The 22,874-nt window shown below is 37.0% G+C and overlaps 1 long non-coding RNA gene across 2 annotated transcripts in view; it reads right to left on the bottom strand.

The window, feature by feature from the left end:
* The window catches only part of LOC147655369 (uncharacterized), a 29,746-nt gene that overhangs the window by 3,827 nt on the left and 3,045 nt on the right, over positions 1-22,874 (bottom strand). The window contains exons 2-4 of one of the 2 annotated variants that reach the window (XR_015284712.1): positions 20,573-20,830; positions 3,951-4,071; positions 85-245 (exon numbers count right to left, since the gene is read on the bottom strand). This is a non-coding gene — a long non-coding RNA (uncharacterized LOC147655369). The remainder of the gene's footprint in view (positions 1-84; positions 246-3,950; positions 4,072-20,572; positions 20,831-22,874) is intronic. The other variant, XR_015284711.1, reaches the window with a different exon arrangement.

Here is a 22,874-nt window from a genome sequence, read left to right as displayed (position 1 = left end):
GGCAAATTACAAAACAAAATAATTTTCTACAACTTCTGATAAAATCAGATTCTCTATGTGTGTCAGCCTTTCTGTGCCACTCACCCAGCCCTGAAGAGGGGTTGGTAGCATTTTACCCTTTACACTTCAGTCACAAGTCACATAAGAATCAGTAGTTAGTGTTGTCCTTTTTGCACTGCTTTGAGGAACTTCACTTCTGTCATGAAAATGCTCTTACGTTAGTTTTAATTTCTTCTCTGACATACCTGAAGTCAAGAAAAAAAAAGCCTAAAATCAAGCGTGATAAGAGCATGCTTTAAGTATTGTCCTCTTAAAAATCAAACGAGCTTCCTCCTAAGATCAAGTAAGGATACTCTTCCTGCCCAGTTGTTCAGCAAGATGCTACCAAATCTTACTTTTCAAAATAAAGATGCTCCATTGTTTCTTTCAGGGATAAAAAATTATAAAACTGTCTCCTGAGAAAATCTGGAGAGTTTTTCTATACTAAAAGAGCAAATCTGTCCCCCACAACACTCACTCAACTACTTTCAGTACAGCTGTTTCCTTATCACTCAAAATATGAACATCTTTATTTAAAGTTGTCTGAAGATGGATTTATCATGAAAGGAGAAAAGACTCCTTTCATGACAAAAAGAAGGTTGTCTACATATGTCAAAAATGATCTAGAAGAAAGTGTGGAAGAAAAATTAAACATATTTCTGTAGGAGGGTACATTATAATTCTCACATAAATTGGGTCTGGCAAGAACCTGTAAAGAAGAGTTTGAGCCTACATGACAAGCACATACAGGGAAAATCTTCATATTTCACATATTTAGTTTAGTTTTGAAATGCTGGTGCAATGTGTGCTCATAGGAGAGAAGAAGAGCACGTGCAAGTGAAAGCACAAGAGAGTTTCTGTGTCTATGCCAGCAGAGCATGACTACATAATGTGGGCAGAAGCTAGCAGAGAAGGTCTTTGTGATGTTGAAAGTGTGATGAAATCTCTAGGTTAAAAGATTAATAGAAAGAGAGCACATGAAGAATTAGAGTAATGAGCACAAGAAGGTGAAGGATTGCTAAGAGTGGTCCAGGGAGACAGGGAAGGCTGCACATGAAAGGCAGAGGTGAAAATCAGGACACCAACTTATTGCCAGTGTAAGAGGAAACACGTCAAAATAGAAGAAGATAGGAAACTTAAATGGGAAGAAATAATGTGAAGACATTGAAGAAATACAAGGAACATAAAGCAAATTTCAATTTTTTTTTTTCTGGTAAGTTGGGAGTTTTCAAGGGTAAGGACTTTTTGTTTGGGGGTTATTGCTCTTTTTGGTATAAAATGCACTATAGAGACAGAAAAGTGTCTACAGTCAATACCAGCTGCTTGCTACCTCTTTTTTCATTTTGGTTTGGGTTTTTTGTATGCTGTAGTTCATTTGATTGGGTAAATGGTTGGTTGGTTGGTTGGTTGGTTGGTTGGTTGGTTGGTTGGTGTTTTTTTATTTGTTTGGAGTTTTTTTATTTGTGGGAGGCAGGATTTGGTTTGTTGGTTGGGTGGGTGGTGTGGTTTTTTTAGTTTGGACAAAATTTTTTAATTTCATTTACAAGCTCTCTCAAAAAGCAGCTCCTTCTAGCTGTACCTGTGCATCCCTGTTTCTGGCTAGCATTCAAACTGTCCCATTTACTTTCCAAAAAAGAATCAAAAAATGTTCCACAGATTTTGCCACATTAAGGGAAATTCTCAGCTATTCCTTGAGCAGTTAATTCTCTTCACATCATTTGAAGGAAAAGATAAGAATAACGTGTGAATATTTTCCCTCCTAGTCTTGACTGAGCTATGTCCATACCTTTCTGCCAGGATTTCCACGTACTGGTGGGATGTAAGCATAAAGGTGAAGTGAAGGGGAGCATGAGCTAGAAAAGGGAAATAAAGAGCTAGACAGAAGATGTGCAGATGAATGAAACAAAGCAAGGGCAGTCACAAGAGAGTCTACAAAACGTGGAACAAAAATAAAGCAGAATATAGAATAAAAACTTGATAGAGGAAATTAAGGGACGTGCAAATTGCAAATAGAGAAAAAATAGAATTGAAAAAGAGAAAATTAGTAAGGAAATGAAAACATAACATTTGGTCAAGAAATCTAGGACAGTGGGAAGAAACTAAAGGAACTCTAGGGCAAGCTAGAGAAAAGTAAAAAGTAAGTAAGTAGAAGAAAAGCAGAAAAATAAGCCACTGAGTAATTTTTTAAAAGAGGAAACACTGACAGGTCAGCATCCTTTTATTTATGGGTGTTAGGGAAGAGATGCACTATATATTTATGAAACAGCTGGGAGGCTGGAAACAAATGTTGGGAACAAGCATTCCTGCTGGAAGACATATTTCTGTTTTCCTTAGGCCTTTCATGACACAGATTTCTGTAGCTAATCAGGCTGCTGCTTTACTGATAGAGTATATTGACATTGAAAAAGAGGGGACATGAGGCACAACAGGGTCAGTGATGTGCATATAAACATTTCTAGCTACACCCTCATGGGAAAAAGTTCCAACTCTCACCATGCAGAAAACAAGTCATGACCTTTGAGAAAGTAAGCAATAGAGATAGGTCTAAGCTGCCAGATTTTTATTCCTGTCCAACAGGATGGAAAGGGATGTTATGGAATTAGAAATTTGGCTTAGTTTCTTGAATTCCACTTCTGTGTGTACGCACTTCTGTTTATTTTACCTCAATGGTTCAGGTATTTGGGCTTTGCTTGGATCAGTTTCTAACCAGACCCATGTCCAGTTATTCTATACACCTTTTTCCCCAGTTTTGAAGCATTATCTGCATGGATATGTATTAGAGCCATTAACTTTGCTCATGTAAGTGCTTAACTTTGTTACTAAGGCCTTCTAAATGTTTTAATTCACAGAACAGATTGGTTTTTTGGTGTAAAAACATACTTTTTGTTGGTTAAACACTAGCAGCTGGAGGGACTTTAAATGTGTTTTAGTAGGGACCATGAAACTGCCCTTTTGTTTTACACTTTCTTGTACTTAGATTGTGCCCTTATTCCTTGTACTTACTATTCACAGTATTTAACGTAAATAGTTAAAATGCTTATAAGAGAGTGGCAGGGAACAGTTTAACCTCTGACAAGGGCAGCATTTTTAAATTCAGCCGTAAGCATTTAGTTTAGGGAAATCTGTTTCCACTTTCCAGATGAACCCTTTAAAAAAATTCAGCAGAACTACATACAGGAAAGCCATGATATCAATCCTGCCACCAAAGCCCAAATCCTGCAGATCCCTATTTGCATGAGAAGTCCTTCAAACCGTGAGTCCTTTCCAAGTGAAGGAATACACACATGATTTTAGGATTTGCAGAATCTGGCCTCCAGCTAATCACTTGGCAAAACTGTGCCTCCACAAAATCTGTAGGCTCAAGTAAAACTTCCCAAGTGGTTTTTGATTCCTTTACAGTAGTATTAAGCTCCTTTAGGAAAAAAAACCAACCAAACAAAAAACCTGCCAGGTGATGAACTTTCCTGGGATTCAGAATGTTCACTAAAATGATATCAAAACAAGGCTCTAATAGCTGAGTCATGGAATTTAGAAAACCAAAGTTTTACAACCATACAACCTAGAGATTAATGAATTAATCTCATTTCCTCCATGCTTTTGAATGAATGCAAAAGACCAATTTGTCTTGGAAAAGCTGATTTCAAATTGAAGGATAATCTAGTAATTTTAAATAGGCCAAATCCTGTAGCCTTACTGGAGGAAAATTCCCAATGTTGTCATTTGACATCAAAGGAGACTCAGGGCTGTAGTTCTGTAAAATATGATGTTACTGGAGCTGGCATTTTTATTTTCTTCCATAAGTATTTTCAGAAGTGAAGCAAGGTTTCCCTTTCCTTTGTTGAAAGCAGAGAGGGATTCCTCTTTTCCAGCTTTTTTGATAAGTGCTGCACTACACCACTGTCTCTTCTTGCCTGTTACAACAAGAATGTAGAACTCCTGCTGTTTCAGCAGATATTTGAGGGCAATCCATGTGTCAGTCTCTCCAGGGATCCTCCTGCAGCCCATAATGTCACTTCAGATGGCTCCATTGCTCTGCAAGACAACACGGAATGAAATGGTATCCAGAATCCTACCAGAAAGGAGAAGATAAAGTCCACAGAGCAGGCATTCCTCAAGGAAGGTTCACACCAGAAAAAAAACCCCAAAAAACACAGCTACTGTAGGTCAATGGCAGAACTACAACTGTTCACAACTCCACGGTATCTCTATCAGATTATCCCAAAGGATTTGGCAAATGCCCAAAAGGAATGATATGGTTGTCTACTTTTGTAGGAAGAAACAAACAGAATAAAGTTAATTTCTTTCAATGACAGACATCTGTGATTTTTTACTGGGTTTACAAATGAAATGTGTTCCAAAAGGCTAGGGGTAGCAATATATACTGAAGCTCTGTGTCTGAGTGTTATATATTATTTTATTCTGAATGTATTTTCACTAAATCAGGTGTCTGATATTGTATGAGTTGAATTAGAAATCTTAATAGAAAACTCTTTGTGGTACAAGAATTCTCTAAAATAACCTGAAAATAGATGCTCCATATTTCATAATGTCAAAATTTTGCGGGCTGCTATCTCTAGTGCTCTCCCACTCTTTCATTGTTCCCCCCACTCAATCTACCCCAGATACAACACTAAATACCACTTTATCCAAGACCTATGCTTCTTCCACCTCTGAAGAGGAAAGGAAACCCTTATGTGGAAATATGCAATTTTGATTGTTTGGTTCTTAATGTGTTTCAAGATGTTTCACATTAGTCTCAGAGGCCTAGATGGTATACAGAACAGAAGGCAGGTGAGACAGTTCATGATAAATGAAAATTATCTCATGAACATCAGCACTTCAACTGTGTACATGTGTGTTTTCCCCGTTGCTGAGTTAATTATTCTTGGTAATAGTACTGAGTCAGACACATGACTATATCATTGCAGACAAACCCTTGTTATTAATGCATTTTCACTAAAGTAATCCCTGCCACAGGCAAGATTTTAACCTTCTGAGGGGTTATAAGCTGCTCATGCACGTAGTTGTTCTTCCCAAGGAACAGACTGTGAACAAACTTAAACTTGTAGTCCTGGTTTATGCCTTGCTCTCCCTCATCTCTGGGGAGGAATAAGAGACAGAGATACAACCATTTTAATATTTCTGAAGATTCTTTGATACAAATGAAGTTTGATGTAAAGATCATATAAGAAAAAAACCCTGGGTTTAAGAACATTTCTTTCTTAAAGTGACTGCAATTTCTTTATTAGGTACAGGAAGAAAGAAAAACACCACTTCTTGTTCAAGGAGATAATCCCAGCTGTCACACTGCCGCTCAGGAGAGCTGAGTCCTGTTTGATCCAGTGGCTAATTCCAGCTGATCAGAGCACATCTTGTCTCTGCTGGCATTTCAGTTTGAAGGACCTTACCACCCAAAAGCTGGTATCTCCGTTTTTCCTTTTCCCTGCCCTGGTGGCTGGCAGTGCAGCTGCCTGCCTCTGGAGCACAATCCAGCTGCCCCTGCACTAAACACTGGCAGCTTAAAGCAGAGTTATGGGCAGCAGCATTAAAGAACACTCTCTTACTCAACAGAGCAGTTCCCTGCATACCCTGGAATTAGAGCTGCTTAATTTTCTGACCAAAAGCTTGTTTTTACTATTGTTAGCACTGTAGCCAAGGAGCTCTGGGAGGGCAGGCTGGCTTCTATTCTGTTTTGTGCATCATCAACCAAATTGTCTGCTAATTTCCTATTGTGGAATCTTTATTACCAGCAGTGACCTATGAGGCAGAATGAAGATTTTTTTAATTTCAAATCTCATGTGGAAGCTGCAGGTTGCCAGCTAGAAAAAAAAAAAAAAATCTGACCTGTAAATTTAGAAAATATGATAGTAAAGTAATTGAAACTGAAAAATAAGGATCTTCATTTTGTCTCTGTTAAAGGGACTGAATTAGAAACTGAACTAATTAAACTGAATTATAAACACATTTTTAAAATTGTCTTTTTCAGTTTTGTGTGTATGTGTGATGTTTCCTTTTTTCCCTTTTGTGTCTTTTTTTGTCAGATGTTCTTTAAGGCTCTGTTAAGTCCTTTGGTTTCAAATAATGTTGAAGCATATAGTTTTCTTAACCCTAAAACTGGCATCCTAGAGGTGTCAAAAATGAGATTGGCTTAAAAGTCTTAACTTCCAGAAAAAATAAGATGTAATTTTTAAACTTCTAATCTTTTATCAAATGTATATTTTCAGATGTTACAAATGTGAGGGGTAGAAATGCACACAAAGAAAAAGCAGCTTAAAACGGTCATGGGTTCATTCACGTCCAAGAATGGCAGTTATAAAGGAAGAAGCAAATATTGAAACTCAAGATAAAATCTTGAGACTTTTCAAAACTGAGCACCACCATCCCCCCAATCCAAAGCAGTTCTTGTTCTGGAATTTGGATTGTAAATCTCCATTAAGAAGGTAGAGCAAAAATACAGCACAATAGTGTAATTTCTGTAAAGAAAAACTAACTTTAAAAAAACCCTGAAAGCAAAGCCACTTAAAGCTCAGCAGCTGGTATAAAAAAACCCGAAGCACTGGAAGACTTGCTAGTGCAGATTAAGGTATACTTCTCCTAGCCAATTTTGTCTCCATGTCTCTTTGTTCAGTTCATGTCCTTTCTGAGGTGAAGACAGTTAAATCCAACTATCTCCTTATGCTTGGTTGAGGTCAACAGTAGTTTTAAATGTGAAAGGACTGAAGCACTTAGTCCCTGTCTAAGTAACCATTATAGCAAGACCTGTTGACCTTATAGTTCTTTACCCTATGCTGATATTTAAGGAAGTCCATAGAACTGTTTAAATTATTCTGAGATTAATAAAATCATAAAGAAGAAAAGCATGTAACTGGAAAGCACCAGTCCAAGTTGAGAGTGGACTAAATCAAACTTATGCAGGAAAATAATTCAACAATGCTGTAAAAACAAAAAAAAAAAAACAAAAAAAAAAAAAAACAAAAAAATAAAGGAGACATTTTCACAGTTTGTAGTCTACAGAACAAAACTCCGTCCCAGGAGAGGAAAGGATCCCATGGCAGGAAATACAGTGCAAATAGAATTGGGCAGGAGGAGTAAACAGGGTAATTCAATTTGTATTAGAAAGCTCATAGTAGCTTTTCAATTGTAGAGAAATGACAGCCGCTCAACACAGTAAACAGACTACAGGTAGAGATCCCTGTGCTTCAAAAATAACAGGAAAAGTTGAGATAATCTGAATGACCTCTCTACTCTTGCAAAAAGAAGCACTGAAAATACTTCACTGTTGTACTGAGGAGTAAGAGCTCACTCAAAGAAAGCATGAAAAATGCATACATCTACAGGGTATAAGGTTTTCCTAACTAATGCTTCCTCAAGGTGTAATGTTCCTTTTCAAGAACTACTTATCCTGTTCAAAAATGAGCTACTTTTGCTGATACAGAAGCCCATTTTATCAAAGCTTTGGCTGAAATCCAAATAAATTGTTCCATGTGAACTTTTGTATTTTTATCAGCTTTGCAAAACTCTAAAAAGATAAAGTCAAGATAGAAGACTAATCAAACACAGGGAGCTTTTAACCATCCCTAGATACAATGAACTAACACAAACTTAGTAAAACTAACGTGTGGAAGCAGTTTGCATGAAATTATTGTCATCAACTTTGCTCAAAACACAGAGTAAAATTCTTGCAAGAGTTCAAATGCCTGTTACATTTCTGAGAATGATTTTATTCCTTTACTATCCCATTTGCTCCACTTACTTTTGGCTGGAATGTACAGAATGGCTAACTTGTGTGCTGAGTGCAATCGTGAGCCAAAACAGTAATAACCTTTTTTGACAGCTGCTCTGTTGAGCTTTCCTTCCCAGATCTTCATAATCATAAGAACCCAAGAAGTCGGAAAACTTAAGATTGCTGGGTGTTCTTTCAGGTTGAACTCCTGAAAATAATTTCAAGGAAAACAAAATTTACATACTGTGTTCACTTCAGAATATACAGCTTTTCTGAAAAAGGTGAACAGAAAAAAGTGAACTAGCCCATGTTTGAACACCTTTAAATTTGTGATGCCTTTATGGCATACTCTACCTTTAACTTGATGAGAAATTATCTGTTCCCTGAGATAGTGGCCATTTTGTTTGTTGTTGGTGTTAGGTGAGAAAGGTGCACTCTGTTTCCTCCAAGAACAGAATTACTTTTAATTCTTGGGTTTTCTCTTGAAATTAAAAGAAAAACAACTTAAAGACCAAGAGAAAAGTGGAAAGGTTTTGTGTACATACATGACATGGTACAAAAAACCCAAACCAAAACTTTATATATATATATATATAAAGTAAATTAACATAATCTGTAACAATAGATGGTGTTATAATTTGGTACTTACCTGCATCATTTTCATATATAGTTTGTTGGAGAGAAAATAAAAAGTTTCACTAAGAGATGTTGCAGAGCTGCAGCACAGTGTCCACAACACCCTTCTCCAGAAGCAGTTGAATACACAGCAATTCCAGGCTTGATCCCTTATTATCACAGCAGTTGTTAATACTAGTTTGCACATCATCAATATACAAAATTTTAGTTTTAATCAAACATCTAGCTATTGATTGTTATAAGAAAATTTACTCAAATTTTGAGTAAATATTCCAGAATTCAACTGTCAGTGCAAACCTCCATTTTCTGTGGCAGCTGCCAATCTCCACAAGGGCAATAAGGAGAACTCCAAAAGGCAGTGGAAGAGCCCCTTGCTCAGTATCTCTATCGAGCAAGCCCATTTTGTCCTTTGGAATAATGCATTGTATGGTATTTTCTACCTTGTTTGGTATTTAGAGTTGGAATTTATTGCCAGGCTTCCTGGCAGCAAGCTGTGCAGGTTGCAGGCGGAGGCTGATGGAGGTGAGTGAATTAATGTGGTGGCTGTTTGGAATGTCGTCCAGCTGCCAGGGAGAATTATGTTTGTTTGCCTTTGGCACAAGTGTGAAAGGAACAGCCGTAGATTTCAGAAGTGTGAGTCTACATTTTTATATCTCACACTAATGAATACATTTTTTTGTATCCTATACATTTGGGGAAACAGAATTTATTTGTAGATTTTATTTACCACTTGTGTGGTAGAGAAGGAATGTTTCCTCAGAGACTGAGCTTGTACTTTAGAAAAGAAAAAGAAAAAAGAAAAAACAAAAGTGGAAAAAAAAAAAAGACCTGACTAAGCCAAAACAAGAGCCAAAACAATGTCAGTAAAAGTTATCCTAATTTCACTCTTTTTGCAACTATATCTAATGTCAGATCACAGAATGGGGAATTTCAGCAAGATTTGAAAATTTCTTCATGTAAGATTTTTTTGGTGGTGTAGAAATGTCACTGAAATACTTAACTTTGTATTTGTTTCCTGCTGGAAGTTTATTTCTTCCAGTCAAACCTTTCCTTTACCTATAACCTGTCAGTTATCCCTACTCCAACCTCCTGTGCTATCAACAGAGGGATGATAATGCTATTTGTAATGCGCTCTGATGTGAAAAGTGCTATGGAAGATTGAATTGTTGTTGCTGATAGGACCAGAAATTTCCCCAATTAGATCTGTCAATAGCTGACACTAAAACAACAAGGTACAAAGTGCATTTGAAGACTGTCAGACATCACTGCTTTTTTGTTTTCTCTAGCAAACTATTCCTTAGATAACTGACTTGACCTAGCACTGCTTAAAAAGATCAAGCGCTCAAAAGATCAAGTGTCTCAGAAAGAAAGAAAAGGCTGGAAAGAATAATATTAGTTACTCCATACTATGTAAAGCCTAACGATCTCGTACCATTACAGTAAGTAAATAAAACTGTCACTTACACCTCTTCTGTTGGTCTTAATAATACAGAAAGGAAAACAGCTTTCTACTTTTGGTACAGTAATGAACCAAAAATAATAATTTCCAAAAGTATCAATTTTTAATAATTTGCAAGAAGTCACAGTATAGGACAGATTTTTTAAAAGACAGTAATGAATACCTATACCCAGTATCTTTGTACAGCTATGTATGTATGTATGTATGTATGTACAGCTATGTAACAAATATATGGTCAGGGAAATTTTAATTTCAAATAAGCTTTGCAATTTGATTTCATTTATTCTAAATTTATTGTCTATATGTTAATTGCTTGTTGTTAAGAATTATTATGCTATAACATACTTCAATGATTATTTAAGGAAATGTAAATATATTTAAGAGAAAATAATTTGTTGAGTCAATATTCCTCAAATCCTTGTTTCATTCTAACCATTTAAAGAAAAACATTTGCAATCTTAATCAGAGCCCTTCAAGGAAGCAAAGATGTTTTAAGTTGCATATCCAGCAGAAGAAAGAAAAATAGATGTAAGCTTGCAAACAAGACTATTTTCTGGTAGGATGAAGATGTGACATGTCACTTTGGAGATGGGATTAGGAATGAAGAGGCAGAGACAAGAACAAGGAAGAAGGAAAAGGGGGAACAGCAAGAATAAAAAGAACAATAGAAAATAGGGAGTGGAGGGTAAAGAATGTGACAGAGATCCCTTCTTTTCAGAGAAGACTGAAAATAAGAGTCAGTGGGGACAGAGAAAGAGCATAAGAAGCCAATGGGTGGGGGAGAGAGAGAACTACAAAAAATGAGAGTAAGGTGAAAAATCTGTAAAGGGAGGAAAAGAATTTCACATGAGTGCTAAACCTAAGGAAGAATGGCAAGTCCCTCTTGGATGAAGTGCTTCCCAATTACTCACATGCAACCCCTCTGAGCCCACCCTATGTTCGTGGCTGTGCAGCCTTAATGCCAAGACAACTATTTAGAGCTGTGGTCCAGTGTCAGAGGGAGCAGAAATGAGGGCAGTAAAAGTCCTGTGGCAGGGAAGCCTTACTTCTTCCCAAGCCAGGCGTTCCTGCCAACAGACCCAGCTGCAGCTGGCTATGGCTGGAGTCACTTGGTGCTTGCTCTGCATGTAGGGTGAGCGACCCAAGAGCTGCAGGGGTGCTGCAGGCAGCCAGACCTCCACAGCTTCCCCTCTGCTTTGCAAGCCTGTGCCTGGGGAACTGAGCATAGAACTATATCTGAAGGACAGAGCAGCAGGAGAAATAAGGAAAAGGAAAACCAAAAGAGGGCAAAAGGAGGAAGAGTGTAAAAGAGGAAAGCAATTAGTGGTCATGGGCTCTCTGCAGCAAGAAATGACTCATACTACCTACAGAAGTGATCCCTATGTGAACTGTAAGTGGGAGAGGCATAGCAAGGAGCCTGCTGTTGATCTCATGAGCTGAGTAATAAACAAGAAAGCACAAGAGTGACACATTTCTGTCTCAAATCCAGCCACTCTTAAACGTGGAAATACTTCTGCTGGGGCAGTTCAATGACATATATACATATCAGTTCCTTTTTGATCAGCTTTGACCTTTTCCAGAAGGTAAGTCCGGATTTATCTTCTTTATTTATATTGCCAACATGGCTGTATTGTCTGCATAGTAATTAGTTGAGTCGGTAGAGCTCTGGGAATAGACTTCCAGCTGACATGTGCTCCCTCTTCTGGTTGGCATTTGCCTCTACACACTGAGGTCAGAGCAAAGACAAATTGGGGTCCTCTAGCTTCTTAAAAAGAAAGAGCCTTAGAGCACTCAGTTTACTCTGTTTTGATACAACTGTGAGATCTCTGCTGCTCACTTTTCTATTGGACCAAAAGGACATGAACACTGATGCACTTGTGCCTTTCAGACAAATGATTTTACTGTCCATGAAGTCCATTCATGGATTTGTTTGTTGAAATAGCATTTCTACTGTTTTAGTGATATAAACATGCATTAGTGCCATTCTTCCCCACAACAACAGGTCACTCATACTCCTTCACACAGCCATTCCCAGCTGAGCTCTTGAACACAAGGCAACCCAAGTTTAATCTGAGAGGGGACTGATACGTGATTAGGGGGGCCCTACTGCAAGAAGTCTCGCTAGTCCACTTGATTTGAATATACAGATAGTGGGAAAACACAATGCTAAAATATATCTTTGGTGACGAGCTCAATCTGAGAATTCCTGTGAAAACCATTTGCTCCTTTCACTGTGGCCTGTTGTGGCATAACCATGTGAGCAAGTACCTACATCTTGTAATGGAGAGGCTCAGTTCAGAGGGCCAAAAGCTGCTGCCTGCAGGAGTGGGATTGTCAGGGCTGGCTCAGCACTGGTTATTGAACTAAACTCGACAGCAATCAACTCTTGAATTTGAATCTTATCTCTAACACTGACTCCTGGTCAAAATCAGTTATGATCTTTCTTATGATTTGTTTCCACATCTACAGAGAGGGAATAACCCTTGCTTATAATATTTACCAGGCACACTGAAGCAGATCTTCAGCATTTACACCTCATATCATCTGTTAAACTGCCTCTGCTTGACTGGGGACTGGGTCATGCCTCTTTGGTGCTACCACATAAATGTAAAAACCATCATCTGGTCTTCAAAAAGGGCAGCTCCAATTCCCTGCTTTTTTTTTTTTTTCTTTTGTCGAAAGTAACTCTTTGAAATATTGCTTTAATAAAAAAGAACAGAATAAATGCCTGCTTTGCCAGTTCTTATGTCTAGATCTAGGACAGATTGCTGGATAGTATTTAACATTCAGAGTGGAAGTATTACTTTGGCCCTTAGGCAAAATGTACCAGAAACTTGTCTAGGGTCATGCCAACAACAAATTATGAAGAAAGCAAACTTTTTTTTTCTTTTAAATAAAGTCTTTGAGTTTTTTTCAAATAATGAGACTAAATTTGTACCATTGTCTTAGAAATGAGGTCAGAGAAAATTTAGATTTTTTTTTTCCTGTTCATCAATCTTCTAAATATTAAAATTTAAAAAAAAATCTGTCAATTTTTATTTCCTTTCCTAGATTTTTGTCTGTACTGGTTTTTAACTGTTTCCTACTGTTTTCACAGTTCAGTGCTTGCAAACAGTAAAGCAGCTGAACAAAATAGGCACCCACTAATATTTCCAGATCTTTTTCGACCTAAAGGCAAAGCTTTATTCCATTTGTCCATAAGTATTTCACTCAATATTTTTGGCATTTATTTTGGGTTTTTATTGTATGAAATTAATATTCAAATATTTATTTAGTCAAGTTAAGTTATTAGCTAATGCTTGCTAGAGCTTACATCAAATCTGGAAAAGTTAATTTTTATAGTATAATCCAAATGGAAATGTAATTTGTGTGAAATTTCCTTTACCATCATTGTCTACCACATTATTGCAGAACAAAGCACATTGCTAAGACAATATTTGTGGGACACAAAAAGCTCAAGGCACACCAAAGCATTTGTTGATTATGTGATACAGACATATCTGAAATGCATACGTATCTCAAAGTCTTTTTAGAAACACTGCCCTTTTTCAAAGGAACGTTATTTTTTCAAATAATGCTTACTTTCATTTGAGACCAATGAAATAAAACCGAGCTGATGGGGTTCATACTTATTCAGCATTTCTTTTCTGACCAAAAAACATTCATAGCTGAATATTTACTCCGTTGGATACCAAATTCTTTGAAAACCAAAGAAAAGCTGATACTTACATCTTAGGCAAATATTTTATAGCTATAACACACAAACAACTCAAGTGACACGAGTTCTTATGTCACATTATAAAAACCTGAGACATAAAACCACCACACCCTGCCCTTTTGCTTATATCATTGGTCCCCAAACTCTGCTTTGTGAGTGCTTGCTGAGTAGATTGTGGCCTCTCAGGGAACACCACTGGGCACAGGTCTGGAGAGTCCTGAGAGGCAGCAGAGTAGAGCACCATGGCCTGTCACCTGCCTTGTGACCAAGCATGCCTCATGGATCCCCTGGCATACAGCACAGCTCACAATTAGGTGATGGATCCCCAGGTGAAATGCTTGGCCAGCAGTGCTGCCTGTCCTGCTGAGAAAGGACCAGGGCTGCCTACCTCAACTTTAGAGTGGAATTTCACTCAAAATAAGGAGGAAGGACTTCACTTGTTTATGGAAAACTAATAATGTGGTAACAAGGAAATTAATTTTGCAAAGGGCACACCCAAGTTTAAATGCTGCTCTCAGATTTGAAGCAGTGTCTGAAATGGGGATTCACTATGACAGGTATATACTTAGGCTCAGTTACATGTCTGTTGTCTGTCTCCTTTGCAGACCCTCTTGCTTTCAAAACATGCTGAAAAGTCTTGATTTCACCCTGCATCAGAATGAAACCAAATGCCAAAACCTCAGAATATTTCACGAAACAGAATCCTTGTTTCCTGGCCAGCCTTATTATTGAACCTTAATATGATACAACATGTGTCCATATTTGCACACATGGTCCACAGCCCTTACACATGTGTAAATCCTACTGAAGTCATGTATAAAGGATCAGGCTCTAAGGCTGTTATAGAAAAAGTTCATGTTTCACTGACTTTTTGGTATTCTTTGAAGATATTACATTTAGAGTAAATATAGAGAAGTACATGTTATATGCAAGATTTTCAGAGAACATTTAACTTCCACACCAGAAGGTCACATCTAAGGCAATATGGTCTTGGAACAAGTTCAAAGTTGTCACACTTGATAAAAATAGCTTAAAGGGCACATAACTGTGCTGGAATATGGGAAAACAGTGGAACATGAGAGGGGGAATGATTGAAGGCCCCATTACTAATTATGTACATACTTTGTTGCTATTGAAAGCTAGGTTTCCAAGCATGTACACGGTGCTTAAGTTAAATAAAAGTGCAAGCAATTAAAAAATATAAATGCTTCTGCATTGCTGCATCTAAGGAAAGAAACTTTTACAAATATAATTTTATAGAATAAGGGAAAATCTTTTAAAAATAAATGAACAGATGATAAATGTGTCTAGGGTTTTTCTTCTGTTTGTTCTTAGTTTCAAAATTATGTTTATATACTTATATTTTTGCATCATGTGTTAGTGTTTTTGTAGTACTTCATTGGAAATCAAAACATATATTGTTAATATAAGAAGCTACATTCACTTTTTTTAAATTTCAGTTCAAACTGCTGCAATTTTGTTAGCTTCTTCTAAACTCCTGAAAGAGGGACAAACATACACAACAAAATGAATCTTAGGGAAAGCTGATTCATACTGGAGGATGGGCTGTTACATATGTATGTGATACATAATAAATACAAGTTTACATTAAACTGCCTCATGAGATACACATCATATTGGCAGTAATTAGCCCTTAGAACTGTGTTCCATGTATTGGATACCATTTAAACTACAGTCAAATCTCCTGATGATGTTTAAGCCATACATTTAAGTGAGCCTAAAATAAGGTCCTACAGCCCTTCTGCAAATTGATTCACTTGAACCAAAGTTGCACTAAATGGGCAGTTTTCCATGACTGGGACACTCAGTCAGTTATGGGACATATGTGTCCTTCACAGAAAGCCACACCGTACGTCTTCCAGTTCAATGTTCTGATTTAATGTGCTAGCATGTTAATTTTGCCCTTGTAAAGAACATGTCATGCAAAGGAATCTTTTACTTTGTTTTCAACTGAGAAATTTGCTATATTTTGCACATATTTTTTAATGATTGATGGCATGGTGCAATCTTTGTGCCAAAACATGAAAAAGCTAATGTTTAATGATTTTGTAATGCAAGACTCTCGACTTAGTTCTGCGCAGAATTACTACATACGGGACTTAGTCATGTCCTAATCCTATTTATCCTAGTGAGCCTCTTGATGATGACAAAGTAAAATTGCTACCTCCTATGTTTGGAAGCAAATTTTTCATTCATCTGTATTCTTCCCTGTAGAAAAACACAGATACAGGTATTTTTTGACCTGAGATTTGGTCTCATAGGAGACTTACATACACTACTGTGGAAGGTAACATATTTTATGACAACAGTAAGGTATGTTCTGTGACAGCAACACTTTTTTTTGGCCATAGTAATGAAGTACTTAAGAACTGAAGATATCTCTTCACCCAGAAAAAGACATCTGAAAGCAAGGGTGTCTCAAGCCTCCCCTGATGCAGACAGCTAACAGGAAGATTTTATATCTTTGAAGATTAGGAAGTAAATGATCGGGAAAAGGGCCTGAAAGCTAAACTCCAGGAGGTGCACTGGATACACAGAACTTTCTATACCTCACTTTTAAAATGTATAACCATGGGGAAAGGTTATATTATATTGCAGCAGAGAAGCAACAATGTAATTTATGCCACTCAGTTTAAAAGCATCACATTTTTATACAATAACAAAAAAGTAGAGAGTCTGAGTCATTAGAAAAATACTTGCACAGCTGGTAAATTGTATTTTTTATGGACCTTATACATGTGATTGTAAGCACTAAGTATACACATTATTAGGGTCAATCTAAATCCAGGCTGATGAAAAATCTGAAGTGTTGGTGGATTTAGAATCTTCCTGTGGATTTTGCTGTAGCCTCCACATCTATGCTTTCATTAAAATAATATCTGTTCTAACTTCCCAGATTTTAAAAGGAGCCTTTACAACATTAACCAGTGTACTGTCTCACAGACTGTACAGCCAACAGATTGAAACAATACTACCAGGATATGTGGAATAACAACAATATTTATTCTGTATTTTTGTCTTCCTGGAATGGATTGACCACTGATTCAGAAGCAAAGAACTACTGTGATATGGCCCTAGCTTCTCACTCAGTTGGAGATGGCAATGGTTTAGTGGTTTTAGTGCTAACCATCTATGAAAGAGCACAAAAGGTGGCATGTCCCCAGAGAGCAAGAAGATGAGGGTCTGTGTGGCTGTTACAACCCTGCTAAGAGGATCGTACTGCTCTGCTCTTTCATCTTTTTAAAGTGAGAGTGAAACAGTCCATCACAAAGCTGGGGAAAAAAATGACTCATCTGCTGTCCAATTTTATTTTGTCTCAGTGTCTGGAAAGAAATGCTTAATTTCTTACTGCATCTGGACAAAGAGAGACCTCTTGGAGGTCCTCCCAGCTCCCTGAAGATACTAGGATGTTTTGGGTTAAACTCATGCTCTATTCAGACTTGGGTTCACCTACTTTCCCAGTCATATTCACCAACCACATTTCTTTTGGCTGTATTTCTCTGTGGTCACTAAATCTCCCTCTTTATGTAGTGTACAATTCTGAGAACTGCAGTGAACAGGAAGGTTTTTAGTCATCTTGCCAGTTCACATTATTTGCTGCTGGAAAGCCTTTGAGCTGGTAAAGATTGGAAGGCATGCAATTCTCCATGAGCTAATGCTCATTGCTTTTATCTCAAATGGTTTTAAAGGGCATCCAAGTAATGCAAACTGGATTTACATTACTCTAGTCCAATGAATTAGATCTCATTGAAAGGATTTTGCTACCAACATTTCTTGTAGTGCAGCAAAACTAAAAGCTGCAGTCAGGAATTGAAGTAATGTCTTACAAGACACTGTACAAACCCAGAACAGAAAGATGATCCTTGCCTGAAAAATACACAGCATAAAGCTGTCACTTGGCTTTATGCTTTCCCCAGATGTTGCAGTTGGCATGTGTTTGTACACCAGCTTTGCTACATGAAAAATGATTGCACCTAATTACATCCTAAGGTAACAACATGGACATATGACTAATGAATGAGGAGCCCAAGGACATAATCATATGACAGTGATCCATCAGAGAGGGAGGGTATCAGTTCCCTTGCTCCTAGCTGTTGTCATATTGATAGACATCCTGGTGACAGTGAATTTTATAGAAAGGAGATGACAAAGTGAAGGTTTTCAGAGGTTTTAAAACATGTCTCCATGTATGAATGACTGCTTAGGTGATAATATGCACAGGGTAAAAACTTGGTGTTGGGATGGTTATTTGCATCTCTGCTAGCACAGAAGGGCCTAAGTATCTGCAAGAGTAAAGGAGGGAGAGTAAGAGTAATGTGCTTGAAAGATGTGCAAATCACTGAAAATTAAATCCTTCATCTCTATTGTGGTAAACTCAAACAACTTCATGGACAGATGCAAAGGGGAGGTTGATACATTGTAGAGAAAAGCTATGGATTTGCAATTGTCAAGTGCTTTAAAAGGATGCTGTTGTACCTCAAGACATGAGCTGATGAGAACATGAACTTTCTCTTGCTAATTAATAGCAGCTGTCACACTTTCAGAAGTTTGCCATTTAGGAAAGTTTAGGTCACCTTGAGAATTTTTTTCCAGCTTCCCTAAAAGAAGTATTCATTTCTCAGTATCAAATTTGTTCTGAAAGAAGCAAATACACTCTCCTATGAAACACCACTATTTCTTCCTTTTCACACAGATTTGTTTCTTGAAAAAGAAACTGTGTGAAACATGAGACAAAGCAGAGGTATAAAGAGAAAATAGCCTAATATGACTTAGTTTTTCCACGTTATGACTGGATGACATAAAACACATAACAAGAAGTATAGCAAGAAGTTCTTTGCATCACCTCAATGCATGTGGGATACAGCACACCAGAAATCAATACTAATTGACCGTGTGTTTTATAAAAGATGGGCTGACAAAAAAAAAGTACATCCTCAGAATGAAATGCAAAAAATGCAATCTGCCTACTCAGTGAATTTAAGAATGAAGGGAGACTTTCTGCAACTTCCAATCCATACTCAGGTTACTGTTGTTAGCAACACTGAATCTAAAATGTGGGTAGGAAATTACATGAACAAAGAGAAGAAATGATGGAAAACAAGCAATTGATAATGGCTGCTGAAATAGCAAGAAGAACTCGCTTAAGAGCAAAAATAAATCCAGAGAGTCTCAAAATTTGCAACCAAATCAAAAACGTGTCAAAACTGTTGTGTGATGAATAGAGTCTACACCTTGTTTTTCAGGGGCAGAGGCAATTCTGAGCAGTCATTCTATCAGAAGTGGGATCCTTGCAGAGCTTTTATAGCTATTGGTTTTTGGCGAGGTGTGAAACAGCTACTGAATTTCCTGAAAAATATATCAGAAAATCACATAATGCTAACATTTATAAGATCTTAGAGGAAAAAAATTAGCTTATCTAAGGCTTTCAAGTTATATGCTAGGACAAAGAGCTAAAAAAATTACTATAAATTGTGGAAATGATAAAAGGCCTCCCTTTTATAAAAGATCCATGTATCTCAATTATCTGCTTTCCGTATTTTCTCTTTAGTCCTTTGTACCTTTCACAGTCTGATTTCAATTTATACGGATTGATTTCACTAGTAGGACCCATATTTATTTATCTATAAAGTTCAAGAAACTCAGGAGATCAGTCCTGAAATATTAAAGATTTTATTCACATTGAGCTCTGTCTGCCATTCAGGTTCCAAGGGTGATTTTGAGAAGCTGACACATTTTCTTGGCTTTGCAGTTCTTCTTGCTGTCCAACATGCCTGATATTCATTAATATCAGCGCTACAATATGTAAATCAAATCATTTTTGTTCACATGATGAAAAAATTTTAGAACAGACTTTAGCTTTTGCAGGAATGTTCCTGGTACAGCTGCAGGACAAGTCAAAAAAAGGGCATCATGGAGTTTTACGGTTTCTCCGAAAAACTCACTTTGCCAATAAAGCGAACTGGATTTTAGTGTAGTTACAGCAAAAAGATTCCCGAGTTTTGCCATTTTTATCTTCATCCCCTAAAGAACCAACAAATGACACAGAAAGAAGCTGTTGGTTACTTTTAAACTTTGGATAACATATAAAATTTTTTACTGGGGAAAAATTATAATAGCAATATATGTAAAATATTTATTTGAAATATATTGAGAGCATATTTATGCATTTCATATTTACTGAAAATCATTTATAGATACAAGTACATATCAAATCATAGACTTGTAATTTTTTGTAAATGTAAATATGTAAATACTAGAGAAAGGTGATTATTTAACTCCTGAAAAGCAGGACTATTTTAAAAGGCTGTATGCTAGTTGTTGTAATTAGAAATACACATTTTGCATGAACAGTATAGCAATAGTGTAGCAAAACCTGTGTGAAACAGTTAGTGCATAAATCTCCTCATACCCAGAGGCGGTAATAAGTTACATGTTTCTTTACATATACAGTTTAAAATTGTCAAACATATATTTCATGTACTGGAACCAGAAATAACATCTTCTTGGCTGACATTTTTGGATTTATTTCATAATTAGGTGTATAAATCAAAGATACCACTTTCTACCCAAAGGACACATAAACCCTTCAAGCATATCAGAACAGGTCAAATATCACTATATACCCTAATTTCACTACTGCAAAGTGGGTAACTGTTTTCCTTTGTTACCAATTCAACAAAAACCTGAAAAACAGTTTCCAGTTTTAAATTTCCTGGTTAGACAGCCATGCTTGCCTCTCATGATGCATCTGAAAATTATACTCCTAGAAGACTAAACTGCAAATTCCCAGCCGGTTCCATTCAGGTCTTTTATCTCATCTTTCATTCATTCTGGTGTGTGAATAAAATTCAGGACAATGCATTCTAGAGATGTAATATTGCCTCTTTGTTTTAGGTTTAATAACTCGCAAAGCAATCAAATGTACGTACAAATAATTTATGCATGCAGGCTACAATTTAAAACACCAGTTACTGACCTTCGAGTGCACCGTCACTGTCTGGACCAAACCAAGTTGGCTCTTAGTCAGTCCATTGCTCACCCTTGAGGAGACTGGACACACATTCACCTGTTAACTCAGAGTGAATACTCACCCTCAGAGGAGACATCAGGTGAGATTTGTGAAGCTTGAGCTAGTTTAGCATCCGAATCTGCATAAATGTGTCCTGCTCCCCACTGCCCTGAGCATTCTGTCCCCAGACTGCTGCAGGGATTAGCAACTGGGGAAAGCATTTTCCTAAAAAACCAGATGAGGCAGCAATGAGCTGGGATTATAAGGCTTCCAGAACTTCATGACCTTTGATCACTAAATTAATACTTTTCTGTTGTACTTAGAGTGAATGTAGCAGTTTCAACAGACTCTTTCTCATAATCATAATTACAAATAAAAAAAATATTTTGATCTTTCTTGAATACTAATTTTCCATTTTAAAGGTGCCACAATAGATCTATTTTCCTTGACACTTGAAAAAAAAAATTGCTTCAAGGCTACAGCTGAGAGCTCTTCCACTATGATTTTTGGGCACAATTTAGGGAATAGAGGAACAAAGAAAACTTATGACAGAGAATTGTTTGTACCTTAAAATTTAGAATATACCAAAAATTCAGATTACAATGAAAGTATATGTGCAATTAAAAAAAAAAATTGCTTTCATTGTTTCCAAATTTCAAATCTATGTGCATTGTGGTGAACTCGAAAATAACCCCATAGTAACATGGGGCTATTATACTAATAAAAGTGGCATGGCAATTTTTGTTTCCCAGTTTCTGATTGCTATATATTATTTAATAATTAGGTTACAGGATGTCACTAATAATATATTTACTTCCAATAGTAAAACAGATTTATTTACATTGTTTGTTTTTGTTGATGTAGTTTTTTAATGTTTGAAAAATATTAGAAGATACAAATTTTAGTCAATTTCATTTGAGCTCAGGAAATTACTAGTAAAACAGTGTAGATCTTACTATGTTTATAATAAATTATTATTATAATTTATAATTTATAATTTATAATTTATAATTTATAATTTTATTTTTATTATTATTATTATTATTATTATTATTATTATTATTATTATTATTATTATTATTTAATTTATAGTAAAAACATAAAAAGGAACCAACAGGAAATGTTACAAATCAACTAGTCCATGTTTTAACACCATGTTTTCTCCCCTAGAAGGGGAGAAAGAAGGCTAAGTAATTTTTATTTTCCTCACAAGTATTTCTGAAATATCTCTATTAGTATTGATAATTTATGATTATTAACTCCTTCACATTGTCAGTCTCATGCTGTCTACAGGACACCTTAGTAGGCTCTCAAGAATCATAAACCAGCAGTCATCTGCCACATAAATAGACTGAAGGCTTCTGGGACCAGTTGCCCATTTCCATGCTGCTGAGCTTGGAGGCACTGGAGCAGAACAGATGTGGATAGCAGTTTGCTCAGTAACCTGATTAAAGTATCCAGTGTTAGCTGAGGGACATAGTGAAGGAGCCTGGAGGACTAAAATACCTTTTCAAGTTAAAAAAGATCCTCACAGGTTGTCTCTCAGTCCTTGTTGATAACCTCAGATTGTTTTATGTCCTGCAAACTGCCCAGGCCAAACATTTAAAAATCTATTTTGATTTCTGTTTTCCTTGTTTTTTCCCCTGACTGCAGCCTCAGGTAGTTTGCCCTGGTTGATGCCATGCCTGGAGTGCTGTGTTCAGTTCTGAGGAAAGACAAGGAACTTCTGGAGAGGGTCCAGTAGAGTGCTTTCTTCAGCTGAAGAAAGACAAGGAACTACTGGAGACGGTCCAGTAGAGTGCTATGAATTTGATGAAGGGTCTGGAGCAACTCACTGATGAGGAAAGGCTGAGAGAGCTTGGGCTGTTTAGCGTGGAGAAGGAAAGACTGAGAAGGGCTCTTATAAATGTCTATCAGTATCTGAAGAAAGGGTATCAAAATGATGGAGCCAGATACTTCCCAGTGATGCCAAGCAGTAGGATGAGGGCAACAGGCAGAAAATGATGCACAAAAAGTTCCAAAAGAATGGGAGGAAGAACTTCAAGGTTGACAGAGTGTCCAGAGAACAGACTGCACAGGAGAGGTTGTGGAGTCCCTTCCTCTGGAGATATAAACCGTCCTTGATGCAATCCTGTGCAGCCTGCTCTAGGTGAACCTGCTTTAGCAGGAGGGTTGGACTGGGTGATCTCCAGAGGTGCCTTCCAACCCCAACCATTCTGTGATCAAGTAATTCTGTAACAGCCACTTAATCATCTTCTACCTTTTCTAG

This window comes from Cyanistes caeruleus, chromosome 1 (genome assembly GCF_971803275.1).
Source record: "Cyanistes caeruleus chromosome 1, bCyaCae1.hap1.1, whole genome shotgun sequence".
Classification (NCBI taxonomy): domain Eukaryota; kingdom Metazoa; phylum Chordata; class Aves; order Passeriformes; family Paridae; genus Cyanistes; species Cyanistes caeruleus.
The sequence above is the reverse complement of the archived record's forward strand: the minus strand, read 5'-3'. Positions and strand labels throughout refer to the sequence as shown.